This window comes from Myxocyprinus asiaticus, chromosome 18 (genome assembly GCF_019703515.2).
Source record: "Myxocyprinus asiaticus isolate MX2 ecotype Aquarium Trade chromosome 18, UBuf_Myxa_2, whole genome shotgun sequence".
In the NCBI taxonomy this organism is placed as follows: domain Eukaryota; kingdom Metazoa; phylum Chordata; class Actinopteri; order Cypriniformes; family Catostomidae; genus Myxocyprinus; species Myxocyprinus asiaticus.
This window is the reverse complement of record NC_059361.1, coordinates 18,065,292-18,092,171: the sequence shown is the minus strand read 5'-3', so window position 1 is coordinate 18,092,171 and position 26,880 is coordinate 18,065,292. Positions and strand designations below refer to the sequence as shown.

At 37.3% G+C, this 26,880-nt stretch overlaps 1 protein-coding gene across 2 annotated transcripts in view; it reads left to right on the top strand.

Annotated features, from left to right (window-relative positions):
* The first annotated feature begins 392 nt into the window (after positions 1-392).
* The window catches only part of LOC127456084 (galactosylgalactosylxylosylprotein 3-beta-glucuronosyltransferase 1), a 122,255-nt gene continuing 95,767 nt past the window's right edge, over positions 393-26,880 (top strand). For both annotated transcript variants that reach the window (XM_051724399.1, XM_051724400.1), the window contains exon 1: positions 393-883. The gene's annotated coding sequence lies outside the window, so the exon portion shown is untranslated. The remainder of the gene's footprint in view (positions 884-26,880) is intronic.

The following is a 26,880-nucleotide window of genomic DNA, read 5'->3' as shown; positions in this document are numbered from 1 at the left end:
AGATTTTTGAACAGAGCATAGGACTATGTGTAATTCAGAAATTAATACATTTGTGTGAACCGTATTACTGGTATTCATAAAATAGCAGCGACATCCAATATCTTAATGTACCAATGTATAATACTGCAGATAGTCCTCTTTTGTCAACAACAAGGGGAAATGTTAAGAAGGAAAACACAAATACATGTGCACATACAGTACACATACGGCAGGATTAATATCCATTAATTCCCTCCATACTGCTTTCTTCCCCTCTTGCCTCCTCTCACTCTCCATCTCCCCCTCTCTTTCTCTCACAGCCCACCCTGCTCTGAGCCATAATGGTACATGCCATTAGTGAGCACATCTTAAGCGAGGGTGGGGGGGGGGTCTCTCTGCCTGTGCGAAGAGGCTACGCTGAAGCCACAAACACATTCACATCTGTGTCTCCATGCGTTCTGACAGCCTGAATGAGCCACGGCCGCCACACTGAATGGAGAGAGAAAAATCAAGGCAGAGACGGAGAGCAACCACCAAGCAGACTACCACACCATTACTGCTGAGTCTTGTCCACATCCCTCTCTTTCTTGGATTGTGGGCTTGAATGAAAGGGAAGAGTGTCTAATTGGGGAGAGAAGAAAACGGGGTAAATCTACCGGCAGATTCATCCCCAAGGCTTCTAATTACCCCCCATGTCTCCACTTTGATGCCAAACCCGAATCTGGAAGCCACAGCACAAACAAACAGAGGGATGCACTCAATGATTTAAAAAAAAAAAAAACTTGACTAAAAGAGTAGAGGAGGGTAAAAATAGAGACAAAAGAATGGGAGAAGGAGAGAGAGGATTTTTTAAGTGAATGAATCATCCAACAGCATGAGGTGGAAATAGCTGCATCTACATAAGGTAAGACAAACCTTCTTTGTCACAGGCACATAGTGCACAACACAAAGAGGCAAAAATTTGTGGTGACGAGCAATCAGTCACTGTAGGCTGAGACTGCTGTTTCTCCCCTGCGTGGCAAATTGAGAGATGGTTTTTGTGGATGAGCCCTGGAGAATAAGCCATGCATATGTTAAGATGTACATGGAGATGAGGTTTTGACAGAGTCCTGAGGCTAGCCTGAAGAAAAGATCACTCATAATCCTGACAGAGCTCAAAGAGCTTCGTGGTGTCGGCTCGGCAGACTCAGGCACCAGCTGGGAACCTTGGGCAATAGCCGTGTTTGTGTATACATCAGACGTACAGAGTCAATGCACAGAATGCATCCATTGTGGTTCTATGTGATCTCTTGACAATAATGGAGCAGAGACTCAGAATGTAGCAAACATTTCTAAACAGTGTTTTTATTTTGAAACTCACCACTTTTGAAACTTGATTTTGGTCCATTTATCCTTGTATTTTAGTCATATAGCTGCGACTAGACAAAAAGTGTAATTTTAGTATGCATGTCATATCTGCACTGCAATAAGAACGCACCACTCATAACAGAAGAACTGACAATGCTAATGCCAGGATAGTTCACTGCTAAGGTTACACTGCACTGCTAGTCCTAATCTATACCTGGGTATTAGTGTTCCATCATTAAAGGATTAGTTTAGAGCCCCTCATCCCACCTGACCCAGTGTCAGTGCACACTGAAAACAAGCCCAGGAACAAAGCATGCAGAAAACGTGAGTTAGATGTGATGCTAATTAGACAGAGAAAGCTTTAACGAATCTCAGTACCATCAGCACTCCGTCCACTTTCTTTTATTGTGTAAAACACAACTCTGCCAACTGCGGATGCAATAACACCCATAGCTAAATATGTAAAACATTACATAAGAGCAGGAACGGTGCCGCTCCAGGGTAAGACTATGAAGCCATTAGTAGAGACATGTAGCAACGATGTCATCGGAAAATACATCTCTAAGAGCCTTCATTTACCCACATCAAAAAATTGGCATCAGAACAGAATGGGAAAGTCTTACAGGAAAGTTAGGGCTGTTTTAGTTCAAATGATTTGTGACAGAGGATATGAGCAAAGTTTTTACTGAAAACAAGTAAGCAACTATGAGAGGAGCCATTGACGGGAGTCAAAATTAATCTAATCACCTGATTAGTTGTCTCTTGTTACAGTAGGGATCTATTTCTATTTGATATAACCCTTAATGACTTTTGTTAATGTAACCTAATGTGGTCAGGTTGATTTAGTCATGTTTTTTTAATACTATTGGCAAGAATAAAACCAGTTAATTTAGATGTTACCACATGTAGCCTATTTTTTTAGGTTACCTGATAAAACCATTTTTATTTTTTTTTTCAAATAAAAGTAGTATTCAGTATCATTACCAACAGAAAACATTAAGTTTGCAACCCATTTTACTATCGTATTTTCTAGCGACATGATTTTCAACAAGAGAAAATGTAGGGTTTTGAGGAGGATTTTTGGTTGGAATGTGAAGGGTTAAGTTCAAGTTGACCCTCCAGAGTGTCTTGACATATCAGTGGCAACACGTCTATTTTTAAATATATTGTTATTTGATATTTTTGACCTAAATATATTACATAACATTAACCAGCATTAAATTACTGCATCAAATATTGCCATGGTTTTAGAAAGGCTGCATTACATGTAATAATTGCCTCAAACAATGCTTAATAGAAATTTGGCTATAGGTGAACATACCAAAACCAAAAGCATATACAGCCTAGTGGATGTGAGTAGAGGAAAGTCATTTCAGAGGCAGATCAAGTTATTAGATTTTGAGTATAGATTATGAAGAAAAACATGTTTTCATTTAGAATAACATGGACTGATAATTGTGTGGTCTAAAGACCAGTAATATATATTAAGAACATAAATAGGGTCCATTTGGTAATTTTGACTTTAACATTCCCTATCTCCTTATTCAGAGTAAGTTTTATTTATTTATTTTATTATATATGTAAATATCATTATATTATATTACATTTTATTATATTATTATATTACCAGGTGCTGTAAAGCTATCTCTCTGACTGGGAAATATAGTGTGATGTGGCTGCTCTCAACTTACTCATACATTTTTAGCCTCCGCTCTGCTTTGTGGTGTCAGCACGTAGCACTGATGGCTTGTATTTCACCTGCAACAATATTTAAAAGTCACATACAGAACATTCGTTCTGTATATGTAATACAGTAAGCAATGAAATCCCCGAATGACTTTCATTACTTATGAAAACTTAAGTGCTTAACTTAAGTGATCATGGTACACTTGAGAGGACTAAGGGCACAAAAGAAAATAATACAAGCCAACAATATCAGTCAGCTTCTCAGATAAAGCAGTTCAGTTGCAGAGATTTGGGGTTAAGTAGGTTTCTTAGACATTTTGAAGTCCTCTGGGTAAAATTTACAGTGTGTATGCTGTAAACTATCCTGATGTTGGCCTTTAAAAACACACTAAGAAAGGGCTGCTAGCGACACTCTTGCCCTCCATCACACACACTCATTCTCTCACTCATATGCAAACAACTTGTTCATGAAGTAGACACACGCTGATTCAAACTGCAACTGCTGTGTCCAATTTCCCTACTTTTTTGCACGAAAAACCCACATGAAAAAACTGTTTTCATATGTGCCACACAGGCTATTAGTTTGCTGGTGGAGTCTTGGCTCTCTAAAGACTGTAAAGCGATTTACAAGGCCATCTGAATCTCCATGCCATGAATATTAACCAGCACAATTGTTCCCTGAGTGACACTACCATGGATGCATTATTCATTCATTCCAGCTTTGCCACAGAGAGTTCCACACTGCTATGGCGAGATCAACTCTACCAGCTCACAGTGCCCATAGCAGAGCGCCAACACCCATAGTTCTCTCTCAGTGGCCATCTAATGAACAGCTGAGAAACAAAATAAGAAAGAAGGAAGAGAGGAAAAGGCAGGAAAACAGATTGCCAGGCCTAAGGCTGGCCTGTTGTTTCGGCACTGCAGGGCTTTGAGTTTGCTTTTGGCTGTCATCTCTGGCCCACTTTAGTTGTGCACTCATAGACACGTACGCCTGCACACAAACACACTCCTATTACAGAACCATAACACCCCAAGGGACAGCAGCTGTTACCCCGGAAGAGCTAGGCTCATAGTAGCAGAAGGGGTACGATGCTAAAGTGAGGGTGCCAGGCCATATTTACTCAGCGGGGTCTCATGGGGCTGCCCACCCTCCATGTGCCAAAGAACACCATTCATTCATGTATGGCTCACCTTTTTCTTAATGATGTCTGGCAGCTATACAATTACTGCATAATCCTATTATGCTGATTCCTGCTTTGCTCTTCTCTGTTCTTTATGCTGGTGAGGTGGCAGTACTTATTATCTGTGTATATACAGTACTTCCATTCAAAAGTTTGGAATCAGGGAGAAATTTAATGTTTTAAACAGAGTTGCAAACTTGCAAATAATAAAGGGTAGAATGGGGGAAGAACTTACAGATTGGACTGTAAACAATTAGAAAACAATATTATGGACAGATGAATCCAAGTTTGAGATGTTGAGCTGTTTTGAGAACAGTTTGATCCTGAAGTTCCTACAACCCAATTGTATGGGTGCCACAGTAAGCATGGGATCAAACTGAATATCAACAAAAGTCAACTGAATATCTTAAACCAACAGCTAGAATGCCTAAAGTCTGCACAGCTGTCATGGCTGAAAATTAAGGATTCTTTCATGAGCAAGATTACAACATTGATTTTAAATAGACTAGTCAGTCACCTGTAACATACATTTTTTTTATTGTACATTTTGTATTAATAGAATGCAACCTAGGTGAATGAAAATATTGTTTTCTTTCAAAAACAAAACATTTTCATAGTGATTCCTAGCTTTTGAATGGTAGTGTATGCGTGTGTGCAACAACAAAGTTCTACTATGCCTGTAGAGAGCTATCCATTAGCATCCCCATTCACCTAAATGGCAGTTGCTCGGTTGGTACGCCATCTGAAAGCTGCCATCTTTCCTCATGGGTGCTGAGTTTAGGCACTAGGTGTCCTATGACTGATAAAAAATATAAATGGGTAAAAATATAAATTTACTGATGCATCGCAATCTTTATTTGAATGATCTCGTTATTGATTCTTAAATCCCAAGATCGATCTTTTACTGTATGCGGCAACTCTCTACAATGTGTGTAAATCACCCACATTTGCAACTAAAATGTTGTGGCATGAGACTAAAAATGTCTGTTACTAGCCACTGGCTGGTAAATGTTCAGATTTCACTCACCAGTGATTGTGCAGTCACACATTAAGTTGGAGAAGTTCAGCACCATGTTGATAGTAAAAGTTTGGTTTGACTGGTTTCATGTGTCTGTCCAAAGACGAGATCCATGCAATTCATTTGTCACTGAATAATGTCACTTTTAATATCCTTTTTGTTCTGATCAAGAACAACAAAACATCAACATTTAATTTTAATAATGCATAGCCCGGATGAGCAGTGCTGGGTAATAACGGATTACATGTAATCTGGTTTATGTTATCAGATTACAAAAATCAAGTACTTGTAAATGGAATAAATTACATTTTTAAATCCTTGTAATTGGACTACAGTTACTTTTTTATAGATTACATGATTACATATTAACAAAGTAATGGCATTAAATTGTTAATAATTTATTGATCATTTTCATGTCAATATCATCATATTCTTACCCCGAAGCGCAATAGTCTCACAGATGAACTTTCTGAGCATGTGCTCCTTTTACGTTACAACAGTAAGATATGCACCTCAGATATGCAATAGGTGATGGACTATTACTAAGTAGTAAGGGTTCAAAGTAAGTGTGTCAGAGTTGTGCAGCAATATGGAACAAAGCCAAAGCTGAGTCCACTGCATGAAATTTGACATAAAACTTGACACAATTGTTCCTTGTTTGACTCGGTTTTAAAATATTTTGCTCTTTTAGAATATACTTGGTATTAAAAAGATAATATCTTGCACCTCAGATTTGGAATAGGCGATGGACAATCAGTTAGCAGTAAGGGTTAAAAGTGTTTTTTAGATGAAAGCTTTGACCTAGGCAACGTTGTTGCTGTTGATTTTATGGTCATTCAATTTAGTTCATTTTACGATCGTAAATGGTCATTAATGTTTGTAATGCTGTTATTGTTTTATACTCTTAAAATGAACTTGTTGTCTCAGTGTTTTGAATTATAAACTTTGGCACAGTCATTGCTGTTAGATTTAATGTTTATTTCATTAATTTAATGTTTAATTCATTTTTTTTTTATTATTATTCATAAGGAGCTCTTTTTGTGAGGCTTTTTTTATAGTAATAAAGAATGAAATACATCCTCTTTGTGCTTTTATGTTAAAATGATTATCCTACTCAAATGCATGTGATATAAAATAAAATAGAATTAGGTTGAAAGTAATCCAAAAATAATCCAAAAGTTATCGGATAAGATTACTCCAGAAATATAATCTACGAAATTACGTTATTGATTGCATTTTTTGTCATGTAATTTGTAATCAGTACCTGATTTATGGTAAAGCAATTTGAGTCCTGTAACACGTAACAAAATACTGTATGCAGTATAACATCATATTTATTGATGGAATATATGGATTTGTACATTTTTAAAAAAACTCAAATGTGACTAAAATGGTGAAAAACTAATAAAACATAATAAGTAAAATTAATATTTTCATAATGTACCTAGTAAGAAGGTCCTCAGTATAATTAACAGCATTATCTGGGAGAGAATTTCTTTCATATGTAAGCAAAGTGGACACTATAACTGAAATATACCCATATGAATCGATATCGAAATCGGAATAGAAAAGAGAGCTTGTGAATCACTGTCGAATTGGGAAATATGTTTCAATACCTAGCCTTACTCCACAAACAATCTGTTTTTTGTAAAGCATCTGCAATAATATTATATTCTTCTGATTTATATACTGATTGGAAATTAAAAATGTATTTAGACAGAATACATGGTTATTTTTGAATGGATGTGAATGGGGAAACATGATTTTTGGCACCATATTGTGTAGTTCCAGCACCTACATCTACAAGCAGGGGCTAACAGGGTCATTCTAACCAGCAATTTCATGACCTCCTGTTGTGCACATATATGGATGTGTACATTATTCATTTCATAAGATGACTGATGAGTATTCATGACTCCTGTCTGAAGCACAGGAGTTGCAGGGTTCCACTAAGCACCACGATTTTTCATACATCCCTCACATGTTTGTCAAAAGAAAATGGGAAAAGCCATTATGGAGTTGAGAGCCCGTAACGCAAGCAACTTTTCTTTTCCCAATCTGCCATCACCTGTTATTAAATGTCACTGGCTACTGTTCCAATTAGTACAACTTAAATATCCACCATATAATGATTCAAAAATATTGAATGTTAAGGTGTGAAATTTTAGTTCCACTAGCGTCAAACAGAATTGCAAAAAATTACTGTTTTCAAAACATTTCCCAAACACTCAGCACATCTGCCAGTGGTTGGATAAGCAGATAGTCCTGTCCCAAACTCACACCATTGGTTGAGCAATGTCTTGATAGCACCACAGATCCAATGTTTACACTTTGAGGAGCAATCAACCTATGAATGGCTTACAAATAGTTGTCTCTGCATATTATGTTGTCCATAATATTTTAACAATGAAATATTTTCACACTTCTCCTTTAAGATTTTTTGAGAGTGTTATTTCACTGGGTAAAGGGAATGTTTAGGGTACAAATCATGTCTATTCTCACTTTCACACAGCTAGAAATTCTGAACCATCTAAATGTCTATAAAGACATCCTGTGTTTTACAGAAGCCAAAACTGCATTCTTGATGGGAATGCACCAACAGCCACAAGGGGATAACAAGCAAATGACCTTTAAAAACAATAAAGTCTCTCTTTAGTAAATCTGATTCTGCCAAGTAGCTGTCCGGCATGCCTGTCCACTGAAACAGCAGTAGTAATACATTGTGCCCCCTTCCCACCTGTGCTATTCCATCTGGCAACGCCTCCCAGTCCCACCACAGCTGCTGCTGTGCCCATGATAGAAGCACTGTGAAATATCTGAGCCTAATCAGATTTTACAATCCTGTAGACTCACTATATAGTGACCATGTCCATTTCATCTACAGACAGCAAGAGCATTTATTTTTAATTTGAGTATCAAGTCCCTATTAGGCCGTGTCCCGAATGGCACCCTCCGCCCTTGCAGTCATCCTCTGTGCAGACTTTGGTGACGTAAGCGAGTGCATACCAGTGGGGCACTAGTCAGCAAGTCCATGAAGGTGCATGAATGGTAAAAGTGTGCATTTGGGGCAGACTTCAAGACTTCAATCAGATGACCCAATTTCTACATTATGTTTTTATATACAGTGCATCCGGAAAGTATTCACAGCGCTTCACTTTTTCCACATTTTGTTATGTTACAGCCTTATTCCAAAATTGATTAAATTCATTATTTTCCTCAAAATTCTACAAACAATACCCCATAATGACAATGTGAAAGAAGTTTGTTTGAAATCTTTGCAAATTTATTAAAAATAAAAAACGGAGAAAAAAAAAGAAAAAAAAAATCACATGTACATAAGTATTCACAGCCTTTGCTCAATACTTTGTTGAAGCACCTTTGGCACCAATTACAGCCTCAAGTCTTTTTGAGTATGATGCTACAAGCTTGGCACACCTATTTTTGGGCAGTTTCTCCCATTCTTCTTTGTAGGACTGCTCAAGCTCCATCAGGTTGGATGGGGAGTGTCGGTGCACAGCCATTTTCAGATCTCTCCAGAGATGTTCAATCGGGTTCAAGTCTGGGCCCTGGCTGGGCCACTCAAGGACATTCACAGAGTTGTCCCGTAGCCACTCCTTTGTTATCTTGGCTGTGTGCTTAGGGTCGTTGTCCTGTTGGAAGGTGAACCTTCACCCCAGTCTGAGGTCCAGAGTGCTCTGGAGCAGGTTTTCATCAAGGGTGTCTCTGTACATTGCTGCATTCATCTTTCCCTCGATCCTGACTAGTCTCCCAGTTCCTGCTGCTGAAAAACATCCCCACAGCATGATGCTGCCACCACCATGCTTCACTGTAGGGATGGTATTGGCCAGGTGATGAGCGGTGCCTGGTTTCCTCCAGACATGATGCTTGCCATTCAGGCCAAAGAGTTCAATCTTTGTTTCTCATGGTCTGAGAGTCCTTCAGGTGCCTTTTGGCAAACTCCAGGCGGGCTGTTATGTGCCTTTTACTTAGGAGTGGCTTCCGTCTGGCCACTCTACCATACAGGCCTGATTGGTGGAGTGCTGCAGAGATGGTTGTTCTTCTGGAAGGTTCTCCTCTCTCCACAGAGAAATGCTGGAGCTCTGTACCTAAGGCCCTTCTCCCCCAATCGCTCAGTTTGGCCGAGCAGCCAGCTCTAGGAAGAGTCCTGGTGGTTCCAAACTTCTTCCATTTACAGATGATGGAGGCCACTGTGCTCATTGGGACCTTCAATGCTGCAGAAATTTTTCTGTACCCTTCCCCAGATCTGTGTCTCGATACAATCCTGTCTCGGAGGTCTACAGACAATTCCTTGGATTTCATGGCTTGGTTTGTGCTCTGACATGCACTGTTAACTGTGGGACCTTATCTAGACAGGTGTGTGCCTTTCCAAATCATGTCCAATCAACTGAATTTACCACAGGTGGACTCCAATCAAGTTGAAGGATGATCAGTGGAAACAGGATGCTCCTGAGCTCAATTTTGAGTATCATGGCAAAGGCTGTGAATACTTATGTACATGTGATTTTTTTCATTTTTTTTAATTTTTGTATTTTTTTATAAATTTGCAAAGATTTCAAACAAACTTCTTTCACATTGTCATTATGGGTTATTGTTTGTAGAATTTTGAGGAAAATAATGAATTTAATCCATTTTGGAATAAGGCTGTAACCTAACAAAATGTGGAAAAAGTGTAGCGCTGTGAATACTTACCGGATGCACTGTACATGAAGTTTTACAAATTATTATTTGGAAAAAGTCATGGCACTGATAGATAGTTAAGGAGCACACTTTAAACTCACTATTGAATATTTGTTTTTATTAAATAATTTCAAGCAAAGGACAAAGGGTTTAACAAGGGAAACATGGAAGACAGGGTGGACTCGACCCAGGGAGGGAGGAAGTTTGAACCACACCTGATGAATGCCACAGCGGAGGGAACGGCAGCATCCAGCTCCTGGGAAGGAAACAAAGGGGGTTGGTAACCGAGACATGACTGCAAGGGCAACAGCCCTGTAGATGACACCGGAAAGGAGTTGTGAGCATACTCTACCCAGGAGAGGTGCTGGCACCAGGAGGCAAGATTCTGCCTGCTCGGTCTGGCCGTTAGTCTGGAGATTAAATCCTGAGGACAGACTAACGGAAACCCCTAACTGCCGACAGAACTCCTTCCAATAGTGAGAGACAAACTGAGGACCACGTCGACCGGGAGGCCATGGATGCAGAAGACGTGATCCATGACAGTGGTGGCTGTCTCTCGGGTGGAGGGGGTTTGTGGGGAAAGTGTTCAGTGGAGTGTGACTGCTTGTAGCGAAAAATACAAGACAATCTGGCACAAGACAGCAGATAAGAGGGGTTTAAATAGGGAGAAGGAACAAAGAGGAAATGAGGAACAGGTGAGCCTAATCAGGGAAATGAGCCCGAGATCTCAACCAGGAAGCCTGCGAGAGGCGAGCGCATGGCGAATGAAAACAAACAAAGGATACACGAGGGATAACTTGAAGCATGCAGACAAAAGATTAACTCACCGACCGATCAGCCAGAAATCCTGACAACTGACAATAAAACATTAGATAATTTAATAAAAAACTTCTGAAAAATAAAGCGCACATAACAACAGCAACAAAACTCCATCATTTTAAATCTTTAGAGAACAAATAAACATGATTCAGACACATGGATGGTTACAGGCAGGTGCTTAGAACACAGTAAAATGTATAGAAATAACATACCACCATATATTTGCAAAAATAGTTATAAAATACACAGTCACACTTCTGCAGGTATAAATATCACTGTTATAAATTTAATGTTGCTATATCAAGAAAAACTCGTCCGCCATGTTTTTTCCTCTGGCTCGGAAACTCCAGTCCTCTGTGATTGGTCGAGAGAATCAGTAGCGATGACTGTTGGGTAATAATCTGCTGTGGAGCACGCACTGATGTGGGCTCAGTCAAAGGGTGCATTGAGAGTGCAAAGGAGGACACCCTACCGTCTCGTGGACTTCGCAGGAACACGCAAATGAAGGCCACGAGACCGCAAGTCCACATCAAGTGTGCTATTTGGGACAAGGCCTTACAGTATGAAACAGGATTGATGCAACAGAGCATCTGGCCTAATGATTTCTCTTTCTGTTTTGATTTGGGATGGGGGTGGGGAAACAGCATACTGGGTAAATTCAGTTCTAGCACTCAAAGACAAACACTCAATACACTGTTCTGTATGCAGAAATAAAGTCACATAAAACACTTTTCAAACAGAACATTTCACAAACAGATGTTTGTTGGGTTCATTTAAAAGATATTTTGTTCAAAATGAAGATGAAAATAATTTTAGTGTTTGAGGAACATGTCCATTGTTAACGCAATGAATTACATTTGTGGTTACTCTGCTAGGACATCTGCGTAGACTTGAGGGGTACTAAAAATTATGCTGGGATCAGTTGGTTAAAACTCATTGCAAAACTAACTTAGAAAAGAGAAATTAGTTCTGAGTAAAAAGTTCTAACATTTGTTTTCATATTTTGTATCTATTGCAATTAGCTACGTTCAGAAAATTGTGACTTATGTGTCCAAAACTGTCTAAATACTTTCTAGGGCATCTGTCTACATTGAAATTCTTTTCACCAACTGTACAAAATGTGCTTCATGTGGTAACATCTAAATTAACCGGTTTTATTCAAGTAAAAATATTCTTGAACATTACTGAATCAACCTGAATACATTTTTGATTCACCAACAAAACAAATTTTAAGGATTAGATCAAGTAGAAATAGCTTCTTAAGATTACTTATCTTTTACAGTGTATGACTTTTTTGCAGTTATTGTATTTAAATACAATTAATTTAATAATAATAATATAGTCACTAAATATTTTGGATTACTGATTAAAATGTATTCTGGTAATCTTTTTGACGTTATAATTGTGAGACCTGTTTACCTACAGTAGTTGATTTAATACTCATTTTAAATAATGTTATTCAAATTATTTGCATAGATTTGATTAATCATGCTAGGTCTTTATGATAGGAGTACCATCAGTTATGCTTGCTAATCAACATTTGTTATATTATCTAAAATGTGACAAATCAGCCCTTTAAAACAGTATTCATAAATGTGCAGCAGCACAACTTGAACTCCAGAAAGTGGTTTTGTTTGTCATCAGGTTGCCTTTTGTTGTAGCTCCTCTAATAAACTGCCAGTTAATGTACTTACAGATTGCCTCTTTAAAGCTATTGTCTGCTGTCGACTGGTTGTAATGTTTTTCTAACATGCCGTTAGGAACTATTGCTCACCTTTTGTGTAATTATCTGGTCGGGACATCGCATCAAATCATATCAGTGTCAACAGGAATGCTGGGTAGCGTCTGATGTGAGACACTGGGCTGCTCTCAGCCTGCCTCTGGGTTTTGTTTTCGATGACCTGTGACAAACCTCACTTGCTTTGACCTTGCATGTATATGACATATAAACTGATGAAACCAGATAGGATTTAGTGTATTAATGGATTAACAAGATGTGGCAGAGTTCAAGCATTGCTTCATTATTAAGACGCCTTCATACTCTCGCCTTGGGCTTTAATTATCAGTTTAAAAAAAAAATAGATTTAGTCAACCTCAGTATGCTTGGCCTTGAATTAAATCAGTCTGCTCTTTAACTTTGAGGTAGGGACTCAATTACCATGTGAGTTCCTCAAATGTAAATATGCAAAAATTAATTATATATATAAAACAGGACACGCTATGCATTAGCTTGAAATGTATAACTTATGGGCAAATAGCCGCTGTCCCCAAAATGATCTGATTGTGGATGCCCTGTTATTTTACTACAGAAAAAATCCTGTATGTAATTGAGCACAGAGATGCCTCTAATAATACCCATGACAAAGATGATCAAATTTGCAATTTGAGCATAAAACTGAAACTGAATTTAATTCAGTATAAACAGTTTCACTTTTTGAGTGAGCCAGTTCAGATATAGAAAAATGGATTTTGTGTAGACCTATTACAACTGGTGCTGCACTGTAGCTGTCTACCTCTCAGGTCAGTCAAGGTAAAATTTATAACATTAGAGATGTGTACAGACAGACATCCTGAAATATTAGGCTGTGAGCTAAAGGGCTTGCTGTATCACACAAATTAATTTTCAGTCATGACTTGTAAAGTGCAGTCCATCTTTGAAACTAGGATTTACCTTTCAATTTAATATGCTACTTAGATTTATTCACAGAGGACTATTTTCTGCTTTGGCTTGATATTTCACACTGCCCTGAGAGAGTATTTGAATTTACACTGGTCTTTATGAATTGTCAGTGAAAGGCCCAAAAAATATAAAAATAAAAATACTGCAAATAAGCTAATTTCAAGTGCTACTTGCACTAACTGTATGTTATTACATGCAATTATTTTAACTTATGTATGGTTTTAATTGTGTGTGTGTGTATATATATATATATATATATATGTATATATATAAGTATGTCTGTTTGTCTGTCTGTCTATCTATCTATCTACCTATCTATTTAATAGACACTTTAAGACATCTCTGCTTAACACCAACAAAGAGGAACTCCCATTATGTCTGACAGTAAAGCAACATTGCGCTGCTGAATTTCGTAGAACCTCATGTGCTGGGCTACTTTAAAGGGATAGTTCACCCAAAAATGAAAAGCCTCTTATCATTTGCTCATGCCATCTAAGATATGTATGACTTTCTTCTGCAGAACACAAATGAAGATTTTTAGAAGAATATTTTAGCTCTGTAGGTCCATACAATGCAAGTGAATGCTGAAAAGGCTTTTGAAGCTCAAAAAAGCAAATAAAGTCAACATAAACATAATCAACATAAACATAATCCATCAGACTCCAGTGGTTTTATCAATGTCTTCTGAAGCGATCCAGTTGGAACTCCTTTTTCACTGTACATGTTGACTGCAGTCTCTTTGGCGATCATAATTTCAAGCTCAATTACACTTCCTATAGCGCCATCTAGCGCTCTGCGCATGCGTCAACCACTAGGAAGTGTAACGGAGCTTGAAATCTTGATTGTGCCTAGAGACTGCAATGGCAAGATGTACAGTGAAAAAGGATTTATATTTTGGTCTGTTCTGACCAACCGGATCTCTTCAAAAGACATTGATTAAACCACTGGAGTCGTATGGATTACTTTTATGCTGCTTTATCTCATTTTTGGAACTTCAAATGCCTGATCACCATTCACTTGCATTGTATGGACCTACAGAGTGGAGATATTCTTCTAAAAAATGTGTTTGTGCTCAGCAGAAGAAAATCAATCATACACATCTGGGATGGCATGAGGGTGAGTAAATGATGAGAGAATTTTCATTTTTAGGTGTACAATCCCTTTAAGCTTTGCAGATGCACCAACAAAATATTCACTGACCTGGAAAGCATGAACACTTACACCCCTCTGCTTTGTAATGCCAGCAAAGATAATTCATAAATATTTATTAACAGTTAGTTCCAGTCCACGAATGCTGATTTGAAGTATAACAGCACTGAGATGCTTCACTGTTTGTGTTACTACTTATGTGTGTAGCGGACTTAATCTCCACAAATACAACACAAATAGATCACAGACACCACTGTCTTTGATGGACCACATCTGCAGGTTATTAAAGAAAGGACAGGGGTCACACACACACACAAACACACAAACACACTCAGTTCTGTGGTCTCTTATGCTGCATCTGAAAATTTAAGCAGTTGATTTGCTGCCTTATCAGTTAATGGTCTAACCCACAGCTTTTTTTAATGAATGGAACTCTCAAGAAACTGGTCTCAGAACAGTCTTCTGTTCTCTACCTCGGTATACAGCTTCCAAAGGCAGCATTTTTACATTTTCAGATGCAGGGTCCGTCTGAATGGTGTGAGAGAATAAAATGATTCTGCCCCCATTAACACTAACTACATTTCCATCCAAAGGTTTTTTTTTTGCGACAAAAGGTGTAGCGAATCAAAAAGTTTACCATAAAAGCTGATGGAAACGCAAATTATCGCTAAAACATCACAAGTGTCAACATAATATTTTTCCATTTAACTCTAGTGCATAAACTCTATGTTGGTACTCCAAATGTTGTGAAAAACTGGTTTGGAAAAACTTAGAGAAAATAGGCATTAAAGTGTCACATGACAGAATTTACCCCAGTCGTTAGCCTGTGATAATCATGACAACAAGGTATACATCCTTGAAAGCCAATTTATTGTACGTGTCTGTGAAGCATTACTCACACTGTTATGGATTGGTCTTAATGGCATACGTGCACAGATCTGATGCTGCAAACACATCTGCGTCATGACACTTTCAGGAGTGCCAACACAAATGTCTCGTAAGTGCATGGAGAACAAATGAATGGCCACTATTTGCAATTAACTTAATCGCAGTAGCCAATTGACTCCAGCCAGGTCTCCTAAGCAACCAAATTGGCCTGGTTGCTAGGGAGGGTAGAGTCACATGGGGTAACCTCCTCGTGGTCGATATAATATGGTTGTTCTCGGTGGGGTGCACGGTGAGTTGAGCATGGTTGCCGCGGTGGATGGCGTGAAGCCTCCACACGCGCTATGTCTCCGTGGCAACGTGCTTAACAAGCCACGTGATAAGATGCGCGGGTTGACGGCCTCAGACGCGGAGGCAACTGAGATTCGTCCTCCACCACCTGGACTGAGGCAAATCACTGCGCGACCACGAGGACTTAAAAAAAAAAAAAGAAGCACATTGGGAACTGGGCATTCCAAATTGGGAGAAAAAGGGGAAAAATAAAAAATAAATAAATAAATACATTAATTAATTAATAAAAAATAAATACACAATACTAGGAGCGAAGCTTCAGTGTGCTTTTTTGGAACACTAACATATAGCCCAATTATATTAAATTATTCTTTAGCTTACTTTTAAAAAAATGCCAGCAAAATTCCTTTATTAATTAAAAATTAAAATAAATGAACAAACAAATAAAGCATTAAATTAAAAATAATAATTACCAAACGAAAAAATTATATTGTTAGGCCTATATAATTGCCTTTTCTTTACACAAATTTAAATTAGCCTTACCCTGTTCTGTAGACGGCTGAATGACATTCTCAGAATGTTCTACACTTTTTCAAGACTATAAACTATCAGAACCATTTGTCCAATGCAGTTCACTTTCAGAAAACTAGCTTTTAAATATTTTAAATTGAACCCTCTTTACCTCGGATCACATTTGCTGAGCTTCTTCAGAAAATGTAAATTGCATTATGATGCTAAAATGAATTTTAGATGACAATCAAGTTCAGTTGGTCGTTAAAAGTTGCTGGACAAATATGCGGGACATAATGCAATTGTGATTGCAATGCTTTAGATTAGATGAGTGTTCAAAATAGCCAAATCAGGAATGTATCATATATGTAAACCCTGATATTACACCACATAAATTTTACTTTAATAGCTGTGCACACAGCATATACACATCGATGGATGGTCCTTATAGCCTACTAAGACCAAAAGTTTCCCCCACTACTTGGTGCAGGTTGCCAGCTTGAACAGGGCCATGACGATTTGCTTTCGGGTCGGAACCGGTGGCAACCTGTGATAGGCGCAACATCAGGACCAATATTAAAGTCCTATCAGAAGAGCAAATGTTCCCTTTTGATTGCAGTTCCTCCTCTTCTGATTGCATTCATTTGTGAAATTAAAATGACAGTAAGCTGGCTTATTTCAATGAATTGTCTCAATACTCTCCCCATTTTATCAAAACTTCGAAAAAAATAATTAGTGACATCTGGGAGGCGAAAGGTACACAATTAGCGATACACACACATTTCAGTATGGAAAAGGCATAAGGGCAAATTTCTTTTGCGATAAACCAAAACTTATGCGACAAAGTGTTTTTTTAAGCATGACGTCATCATGCACACCATTTTTATCAATAAAAGGCCATTTGAATGGAAACAGGCAGAAGACGGCAAATTTTGCAAAACATTTTTTACGCATTTTCACTTTGTCAATAACAAAACAGAGGTAAAAGTGGATGGAAACTAGGTTACTGTAACAGCCAACTTAACTTAATGGTGCTGTAAGCGATTTCAGACATACTACTTTCACAGCACTGAGCCGTTGCATTAGCCACGCCCCCTCTTTCCAAAACCCGGCACGCCAAAGATAACAAATGAGATTTATTGAGAGCAGAAACGGTTGTTAAAAACAACAGCTGCAAAATGGCGCACTCAACTGACAACAGTTATGAACAACATGGCATAAAAATGCATATTACACAATGAAAACGTGCAAAATTATCGACAGTTTTGTTTGCCGTTTACAGAGTCTAGAGCTGTCACAGAGACCGGTGAGATACCTCAGGACACTTATTTCATTAATATCTTTCAGGGAGGAGGAACATTTTTTGCATAACTTTTTATGAAAAAATCACTTAAAATGTCTGCATCTCGGCAGGATTGGGAGGGTTACTTTTGAAACGTATTCCACTACAGATTACAGAATACATGCTGTAAAATGTAATTTGTAACGTATTCCGTTAGATTACTCAAGGTCAGTAATGTATTCGAAATACTTTGGATTACTTCTTCAGCACTGGTAGATTTTTTTCACTTGTTTTGACTATAAAAACTCTGCCAGTACAGTAAGAAAAAATAAACATGTTAAAAATACATTCTCTGAAAAACATAAATATCTTATGCATTGTTGTTTCTAAAACAAGATCAATCAAACTGATCTTGTTTTAAGGATTTGTAGATATTTTTACAGGAAAACAATACAAAAATTATTATCAAGAATATAATTGTTGTGTGAATTTTCTTGATAAAAAAATATATTCGTGCCTGGTAACATGTGCATGTAAAATGGCTAGAAATAGCATTTTATCTTAGCGTAAAGTTGACAATTTATACAAGGTTTATTTCTATTTCTTCTGCTCCAAACTTACTTCAAACTTACTTCTCCGTCTGCTCGTATGAATGTAACACATCATAAGAAAGTGTTTCACCACTGTTCAAATGCACTTTGGATCACATCATTTATATGTATACATTTTTCCATCTGAAAGGACTAAATATTAAATAAAACAAATGACAATAAAATGCAAAGTAATCTCTTCAGTAATCAAAATCTTTTTGAATGTAACTGTATTCTAATTACCAATTATTCAAATTGTAACTGTAGTGGAATACAGTTACTTATATTTTGTATTTTAAATACGTAATCCCGTTACATGTATTCCATTACTCCCCAACCCTGCATCTCAGTGAAATCAGAGTTGAAAATTGGCATTGAAATTAACATAAAAATAACTTAAAATTTGCTTGAATGGTCATGTAGAACTCATAACACTGCATATGTGTTTGATCGACATGATCACAACGAATGTCGGCATGTTGTTTCCGAGAGTTCTGATACCCTAGGAGTGGCCACTGTATGTTGAGACAGGAGTGGTGGTGGCATAGTGGGCTAAAGCACATAACTGGTAATCTGTTGCTGGTTCAATCCCCACAGCCACCACCATTGTGTCCTTGAGCAAGGCACTTAACTCCAGGTTGCTCCGGGGGTATTGTTCCTGTAATAAATACACTGTAAGTCGCTTTGGATATAAAGCGTCTGCCAAATGCATAAATGTAAACCTCAAACATTACATTTTTACTCCACTGATGGTTAGGTTTTGGGTTTGAGTTGGGAGGATACAGTTTTTAAAATATGCATTTCGCTTCACTGTATTACAGCCTGTACAGCTGAAAACTACTTGCCTCACAACCCGCTTTTAGCGCCTTCCATGGACATTTCACCCAGAAAAAGGAGCTGACACATGCCCATACACCCAACAACACTTACTGCTTTGACCACTATGGGGAGTGTTTCACATTTCAGGAAGCACAGACCGATTTTAAGTAAAGAATAGTCAACGTACTATTCCCGATTTCACTGTGAGATCAGTCTGATTTGATGCATTTCAGACAGGAGGACAGTGTGTGTGTTGCTTGCTACACACAATGGTTAATCTTGCTTTGGCAATAGTTTAGAAATATTTTCAAATACTAAATTAGTTGTAAATATGTTTGTGTTGTGTCTAAAAAAAAATTATAGTCGCTAATTATTCTGGCATATCTGTAATTTTTTTCAGTTATTTGGCAGATTATATTTAGGCACATGAACAGAATTCAGAGAATGTTACCAAATTCAGAGCATGTTGAAAGCAATGCCATGTTGAAAGTTTGTATACAGTACATAGCATTAAAGCTGACAACTTTCCACTGCTGGCTATTGATTTTGTAACCACAGTGAGATGTCATGTCAGCACTTCCTAATGCTGCTTTTCACTTTTGATTTGTCGAACTCTGTTTGACCTCTTGCCACTGATGTCCAGTCTCTAGGTGCTGAGATAAAGGGAGCACATATGCTTTTGAAATGGCTATTGTGGCTTAATGAGTGTCGGAGAAATCCCATTAAAGTCCATCAGTTGCACAAATTATGTTTACAAAGTAGCACTGAACAGCATCCGGTATGCCGGTAATTTCTCCCCAGAGAAGTGAGCGCTTATTGCTGGGAGAATGAAGGGGTTGGAAAAGCATGTCTATGACCATGCGTACCAATAAGATAAAATAAATAAATAAATAAATAACGCATTAAATACATTCGATTCTGACCACTTGCCAATATGCAGCTCTCTGTGGGATGTATAATTTAAAGTCCCCATGAACTTGCTTGATGAGCACTGTTTGCTTTCTTGTGTTAATGTATTTACTATTGAAACAAGAAGTTGGGGCTGGACAAATCAAAGGGCTAGTCCCTTTTAAAAAAAAAAAAATAGCCAAAAGCTTTTCTTTTTCATCACAGCAATGATTTGCTACTTGCTACTGCTATAGTAGTCAGAAGAACGAGGTATAGGGGGAGGGACAATCTTGTTCTAGAGAGCATTTTATTGGACAAAATGTGCAGTATGAAAGGGATAAGAAAGGGAATGTAGCATTTAAATGTACTGTATATATCTGCTGAAAGTGAGTTATGTCAACATTTAAGAGTAAACTATCATATGGCCTCAAAGCTTACAGACCTTGAATAAAAAGCCATAAAACTCCCAATTTTGATTTTATGGGGTCTTTAGAAGTGTCAGCCATGTACAGACTTTGTCACGAGCAACTGCATGCCACTGGATGCACTTACAATTTTTTTTACAGGGTTTGTTGACTCAGACTAGCTTAAAGACTCCATGTGGTTTAATGATGGAGGGGTGCATAGGCTTTGACGCTGTTAAATTGTTTCATAAATGCTAAATGCGACAAACAGAAAACAAATAGATTTGCCTGCAGTGAAAACATTTCAGTGGGAATTCTGAGGTAAAAGTGCTTGATGTATCGACAAACTTGTGCAGTAGCAAACTTGTCCACTCATGTCTTCGGAAGCACACTGTGTTCTTATTGACATGCTAATGTTTTGTGCTAAAGACTTAGCATGGGGATTCCCTCTCTACACCCCAACCTTGTCCAATGCTTTTTACACCACTGCAGTCATTCTAAATGAGCTACAAAACCCAATTCTGACTAGGGGGAATTTAAAAACAGGGATCCAGCACTTCTTGCAGTAACAAAGAGAATAGCTGATTTTCTTTTTCTCGCACCATATTCTATCTAGAATATTTGTATTTAGGGAGAAAACACTTGCAAGTCTGTAAAATGCCTGTTTGTTTCTTAGTCATTCTCCCATTGTGAGCATACCACGATCCTCATAGGTAATGAGTCTGGTGTGCCAAGTATTTGCATAGCCAATTAAACCTCCCTGCCTTCAGTGGGGGAACTTTAAAAGGATAATCAGGGTTGGATGCTTGGCTGAGACACCATGATGACAGGATGCCTCATTTTGGACTACTGGGTGATGAATGAGAGTCAAACAAGTATCTTGTAGGAACAGTATGTTGGATTTTGGATTAAGATACTAGCTGTGATGTCTCTGCATTACCAAAGGGGGTGAGCTATTTATATTTTCTTTTTTAATAATGCGGAGGATGCAAGACTGTTTTAGCATTCATAATCACATCAGTCAGTGTCATCCAAAAAATGTATCAGATTAATCAAGGGAAGCTAAAAGGATCCAAATAAAAGGACTGCGCTCGATTATGATATTAATTTGTTCTGATTCAACACGCTTCAGTTTTTAAAAGGCATAAAGGGGATGTAGTAAGAATTTGCAGATCTCATTCATGACAGAATCAATAACCGTATACAAATGACTTCATATCAGGGTATCTTCTTTAGGTTATTATACTCATGATGTTGGTCATTGGTTCCATAGAAGCATCAGCAAATTTTATAAAAAGCATCTTACTCATGAGTATTATTTGATTCTGAGAGTGATATACCATAAGATATTGACCTGTTAGCTAAGCATTTGATTTCCCATATCTCTGTCAAAGGGGGGCCAGCTTCAGTGTTTCACCGTCCGAGCTTCTACCTTTGGGTTTGATTAGTTGCCCTATTTGTGTCTCTCCCCTATGCGTTGCATATGTTGCACACCCCGTTTTTGCGCCACTGGTGGTAAGTGAATAAAACAGTTTTTTTTTGTGCTGAGATACCATCCACAAAAGTGGTGCAGCTACTGTATTTTGTGAATTCACCACTAAGTGTTTACTAAATAAATGTGGTCCTCTGATGAAAGTTGGCTCTGGTTGATTAAAATGGTTTTCATCAACTACAGTGTCAGCTGTCAAATAAAAGCTGCTGTATGTTTTATCCTACCTTTAAAAGGTGGCCTTGAAATATTTTGGATTTGCAGTAAATCCTGAAAATCATGGCTAGTTTATAACTGGCCTTCACCTTATCAGACAGGGCAGTTTTATCCTTTAGATAAGCATCAGTAGAATGGCCATTATGGGCTTAGTTTGTGTGGAACAGGCAGTCATTAGAGAGTGTGTAATTGATTGGTGTGTGGCCATTTCTCTCTCACCCTCTCTGTGCACCAGTGGAGTTTTTTTTTTTTTTTTTTTTGCTTTGCTTTTTGGTAGATTTTTAAACCCTTATGGGCAGGCCAATGGTAGACACAGAGTTATTATTTTAAACCTGAAATAAAACAGAATCTAAACTAATATACATACTCAGAAACTAATTAAAATGGCCTAGCTCTAAAATTAGCTCTAGTTTTATATACCTGTACACATTTTATACAATTTAAAATCTTTACAACCCACCTTCATTAACATGAAAATGCCACTAGATAGTGACAACACTATTAACAATAAACATATTTAAATTATATCAGTGAATGCATAAACTTTTGCAGCACTAAAATACAAAAAGAACTGAAAAACTTAAACTTAAATGAAACTAACAAACATCTAATTGTTCAACTAATGAACTGAAAAGACCAATTAAAAAGAAAAAAATATTTACAGCTAAATTAAAACTAATAACCCTGGCAAGATGTAAATGATCCAAAGGTGTTTCTCCTCCTAATAGCTATCCTGCATCATGCAATGATAAGGGACATTTTTTAGATTGCTTCAGTCTATGACTCATGGCTCAGCTGAGTTTACCGTTTTCCAGAGTAGGCATTCGCGCACACACACACACACACACACACACACACACACACACACACACACACACACACACACACACACACACACACACACACACAAACACACACACACAGTTGTCCTCATCAGCCTAACTCACTGAGAGAAACTGTCAAAACAATGGCCAATTAAAGTCCTCCATCTGCACTGTACACACTCTACAGGCAATTAGTTTAAAGTGTAACATGGCTTCTAAGAAGCCATAGATATGTAATCTTATAGTTCTGAATGCAGTGTGGAGTGCATACAGCTTTAGTGCAGGTGAACAGACTAATTTGCGTCCTGCAGATTAAGATTGACATTACTCGTGTGAGATAATAATAAATAAATTATGGTTTCCGCCAGCTTGAACAAAATCTATTGCAGACTGTATACAAGGAAATGCATGTATCCTTATATTCATTCCACAGCGAAATATGTGTGAAACATGATGATTTAAAGACCACAGCTGATAGATGCATTATTGAAAAATATGCAATGAATAGATTGTATTACGGTGGTCGTGAAGTGCAAAAAACAAAAACAAAACAATAAATCTAAAAACACGATGGCAAATCCAAAGACAAAATAACAATTTAGAACACAACAACAAATCCAGAAACAAAACAACAAGTTAGAAAACACAACAGCAAATCAGAAAACACAAAAGCAATTCAGTCAAAACGGAAAGGGTAGGTACCATAGCTTCTCACCTGATTGGCTGTGTGGAGAATACAGTCCTTTCCTCAGGACTGGTTCTCTGCTCACTTGTGTGGTTATTTCAAAATTCATTTCAAATGCTCAATTACTGAAATCTGTGAGTGGTTTGCCACTCAGTAAATCAGTGATGGGACATTTTATAACACAGAGAGCAAAAACAGAAAGCGGGGAAAGATTTTCATCGGGTAAGGGACCTCTAAAAATTCCACAAACTGCGCTAAAACACCAGTGTCCAAGCGTTCATTCAATTAACTTGCATAAATGAACATAAACACTGTTATTAAAAAAGCATTTTCACATTCTAAAGGATGGCTTACTTTCTACATTTGAAGCCAGCATGTCCAATTATGAGTACAGTGTTAAATTATTTTAGAAAAAACAATTGCTGAAATTCTACCAAGATATTATTTTCATATTGTAAAGGTTGTAGAATGCTGCTATTAGATATGCTGACTTACTCTAGGTGAGATTTTCACAGGATGTGGAATTATACATATACAGTATTCAATTATAAGACAAAAAACAATTAGTCATTTAGTAAGTTAGTCATTCACACCACTGGCAGCCTGCTACAACCTTTGTAATGTAATAATTACATTGTGTTTTTTCTATAATAATTGAATACTGTATCCATATAATTGGATATACTTGGAAAATCTATCCATTGACAGCAACCGGGACCTTTATAATTATTTATATTTAATTATTTTTTTAAACAACAGTGTTTTTTTTAAGTTAGAACATGCAAGATGAATGAACGCTTGGATGCCACCAACACTGTTAAATATTTTCTCGTCAAAAAACAGTAAAGAACTGGCAGCAGGGTTGCCAGCATGTTACTGTAAAATTACTGGTGTCCTGATGTTGCTGAAATTAACAGCTAGATACTGTTTTTACAGCTAGAGTATACAACTGTAATTTAGCAGCATATAGCTGTCAAATTACATACTATCTACTGTTGTTCAAATTAACAGCTATGTTCCCAGCATGCACTGCGGCATAAATAATTTACTTCGATTTTTTACTATTTACTTGTTTATTTTGACGTTGTTTTTGTTGTAGTCTAGGTTACTTGTATTTTAATGTTCAGCTTTTACTTTTTTACATAAAATATGTTTGTTAATTGTCACTATTGTTGCGTTTTGTATGCCGAGAGTTGATATCTGTGTGTGTCTTGTTAATAACTCGAGTTATGCTGTAAGTTCATCAGAAAAATAAAAACACTCAGTTTGCTGATATCATTTTGCTGAAATAACCTTTACTGTTTTTGCTTTTATGTGTAATGCATCACTATTGTCACATATAGTGCCATTTGCAAAGTAGGATCAGATATTCAGTTTGACCTTAGGTTTTGTCTTCCAAGTAGCACAGTGCAACAGCTTGTGTTTTCCTTAAACATAAATTTACTGGCTGGAAGAACATAATATAATAATAAAGAAGGTCCAAGGTGCCAGCACAAGAGATCACTAATCACCATAATGGTGACTTCAAACAAAACTACTGATAACAAAATTTTTTTTTACAATTTTTGTAGTGCGAATGCATTGCCAAAGCATACATACTTATTCAAGCGCAAAGGCTTATGGGTATTTCACCATTATAACCTCTTTGGATTTGCCATTGTGTTTTTAGATTTGTTGTTTTGTTTTGCACTTCATGGCCACTGTAGACCATAGTTTCCTGCAGGTACAGAGTCAGGACATCAGTGACAATCTTCATCAGCCTCAGTAAACCACAAAAACTATTAAAACGTCTATGCATCTCAAATTGTTTTTATTTGTGGCTTGACTCAAATCATTGATTTATAATGGACTGATAACAAAACAAACAAACATGCATTTTGCCAATTAAGAAAATCCATGCCAGGGCATTCATTCAGAGTAAAGTGCGATGAGATGCAAGAGGAAAAAAATTATTTCTTTTTCCATTTCAGGATAGAGCTGCATTTACTATAATTATATATAAGAGTTTTGGTAAATGTAATTGCGCATGTTCTGTTTAATTCATGCTGATATCATTTTGATGTTACTGAATGTTTTGCCTGGGAAGCAGCAACATAACCCTCAGAGACCCAAGCATTGATATTGACAATTAATTTTACTCTTTGAAAGTGTTTACAGACAAAAATCTTAATTTGTAAGCATATTTTGTTTTGGGAAGAATTTTGTGTGACTTCAGTGAACTGTGACATTCAATATGCAAAACCGTTGTTGTGTTAATGTTCGGAGCTACTGTTACAGTATGTGTAGTTTTCACCCATTTGTAAAAAGCAAACAAAAACAAAAAACAAAAAAATAGGTAATATTTAATAGCTGTAAACAAACGTTGCTATTCAGTTACATTGGGTCTTAGAGGGTTTCATATATCTTCAGTGGTTGCTTCTCTATTTTAGTCCAGGAATACCTTTTAAATTGCTTTCTATTCGCTCTCTGGAGATTTCCATTTAAAAACCAAATATTCTAAACACAGTTATGCAGTTCAGTCTATTCAAAAAATTCATCCCTGTGGAAACAAATTTTTTTGTTAAGTTTCTTGTTAATAAGTCATCTTGCTCTTCTGACCTGATGGGTTTAAACATTAAAAAAAAAAAAAAAGAAATCTGAAATTTTAGAGATCAGACCATTCAGGTTGGTCAGACCAAAGAGAGCATGAAGCTACCACAGTAAAAAGAGGTACCTCTCAAAACAAAAACACACTCAAGCCAATACACAGTACCCCTTCTGGGGCCTGGGTTCCTGTGAGATTTTGATTTGATAGTGCTTTGCCTGCCAATGCTGGCTCTGACAAGATCCTAGGCAAGGGCAAGCAGGACATACTGAGCTGAGTCGAGACCTTGGCACAGTGCTGCTGACTGGCAATACTGATTTGTTCCTTCTGTCTCCACGGCAACGGCCATGCGTGGTTTGTCGTGCTGAACACATGTAGGATGGAGGGAAATAGACATCATTCTGTATTTGTGCCATTTTGCCGTCCATGTTGAGAAGCTACATGGCAAAACCTAAAATAATGATTTCCTTATTTCTATAAAATATAAACCAGTCATGAAATAGTTTTTTGTATGCTCGCATGTATGTTTGCCGTGTAAAAACTGAAGAATTAAAAAAAAAAAAAAAAAAAATAATATATATATATATATATATATATATATATATATATATATATATATATATATATATATATGTATATATAGCAGCTATGTGTTTTTCTTTTTCGTTTTGCCCACACAGGTTTTATTTTGTCCTTTATTTATGAAAATCTCTTTATTCTCTATGTAAAATATGCCTAAATTGCTGTGTGGCTTTCCTGCTGTATGACTTCTAGGGAGAATTGAGCCAACAGAGGCAGATGCTGTGCAGAGTATCACTCCCTCTCCTGAGACTGTGAGTCTGCAGCGATGCTTTTA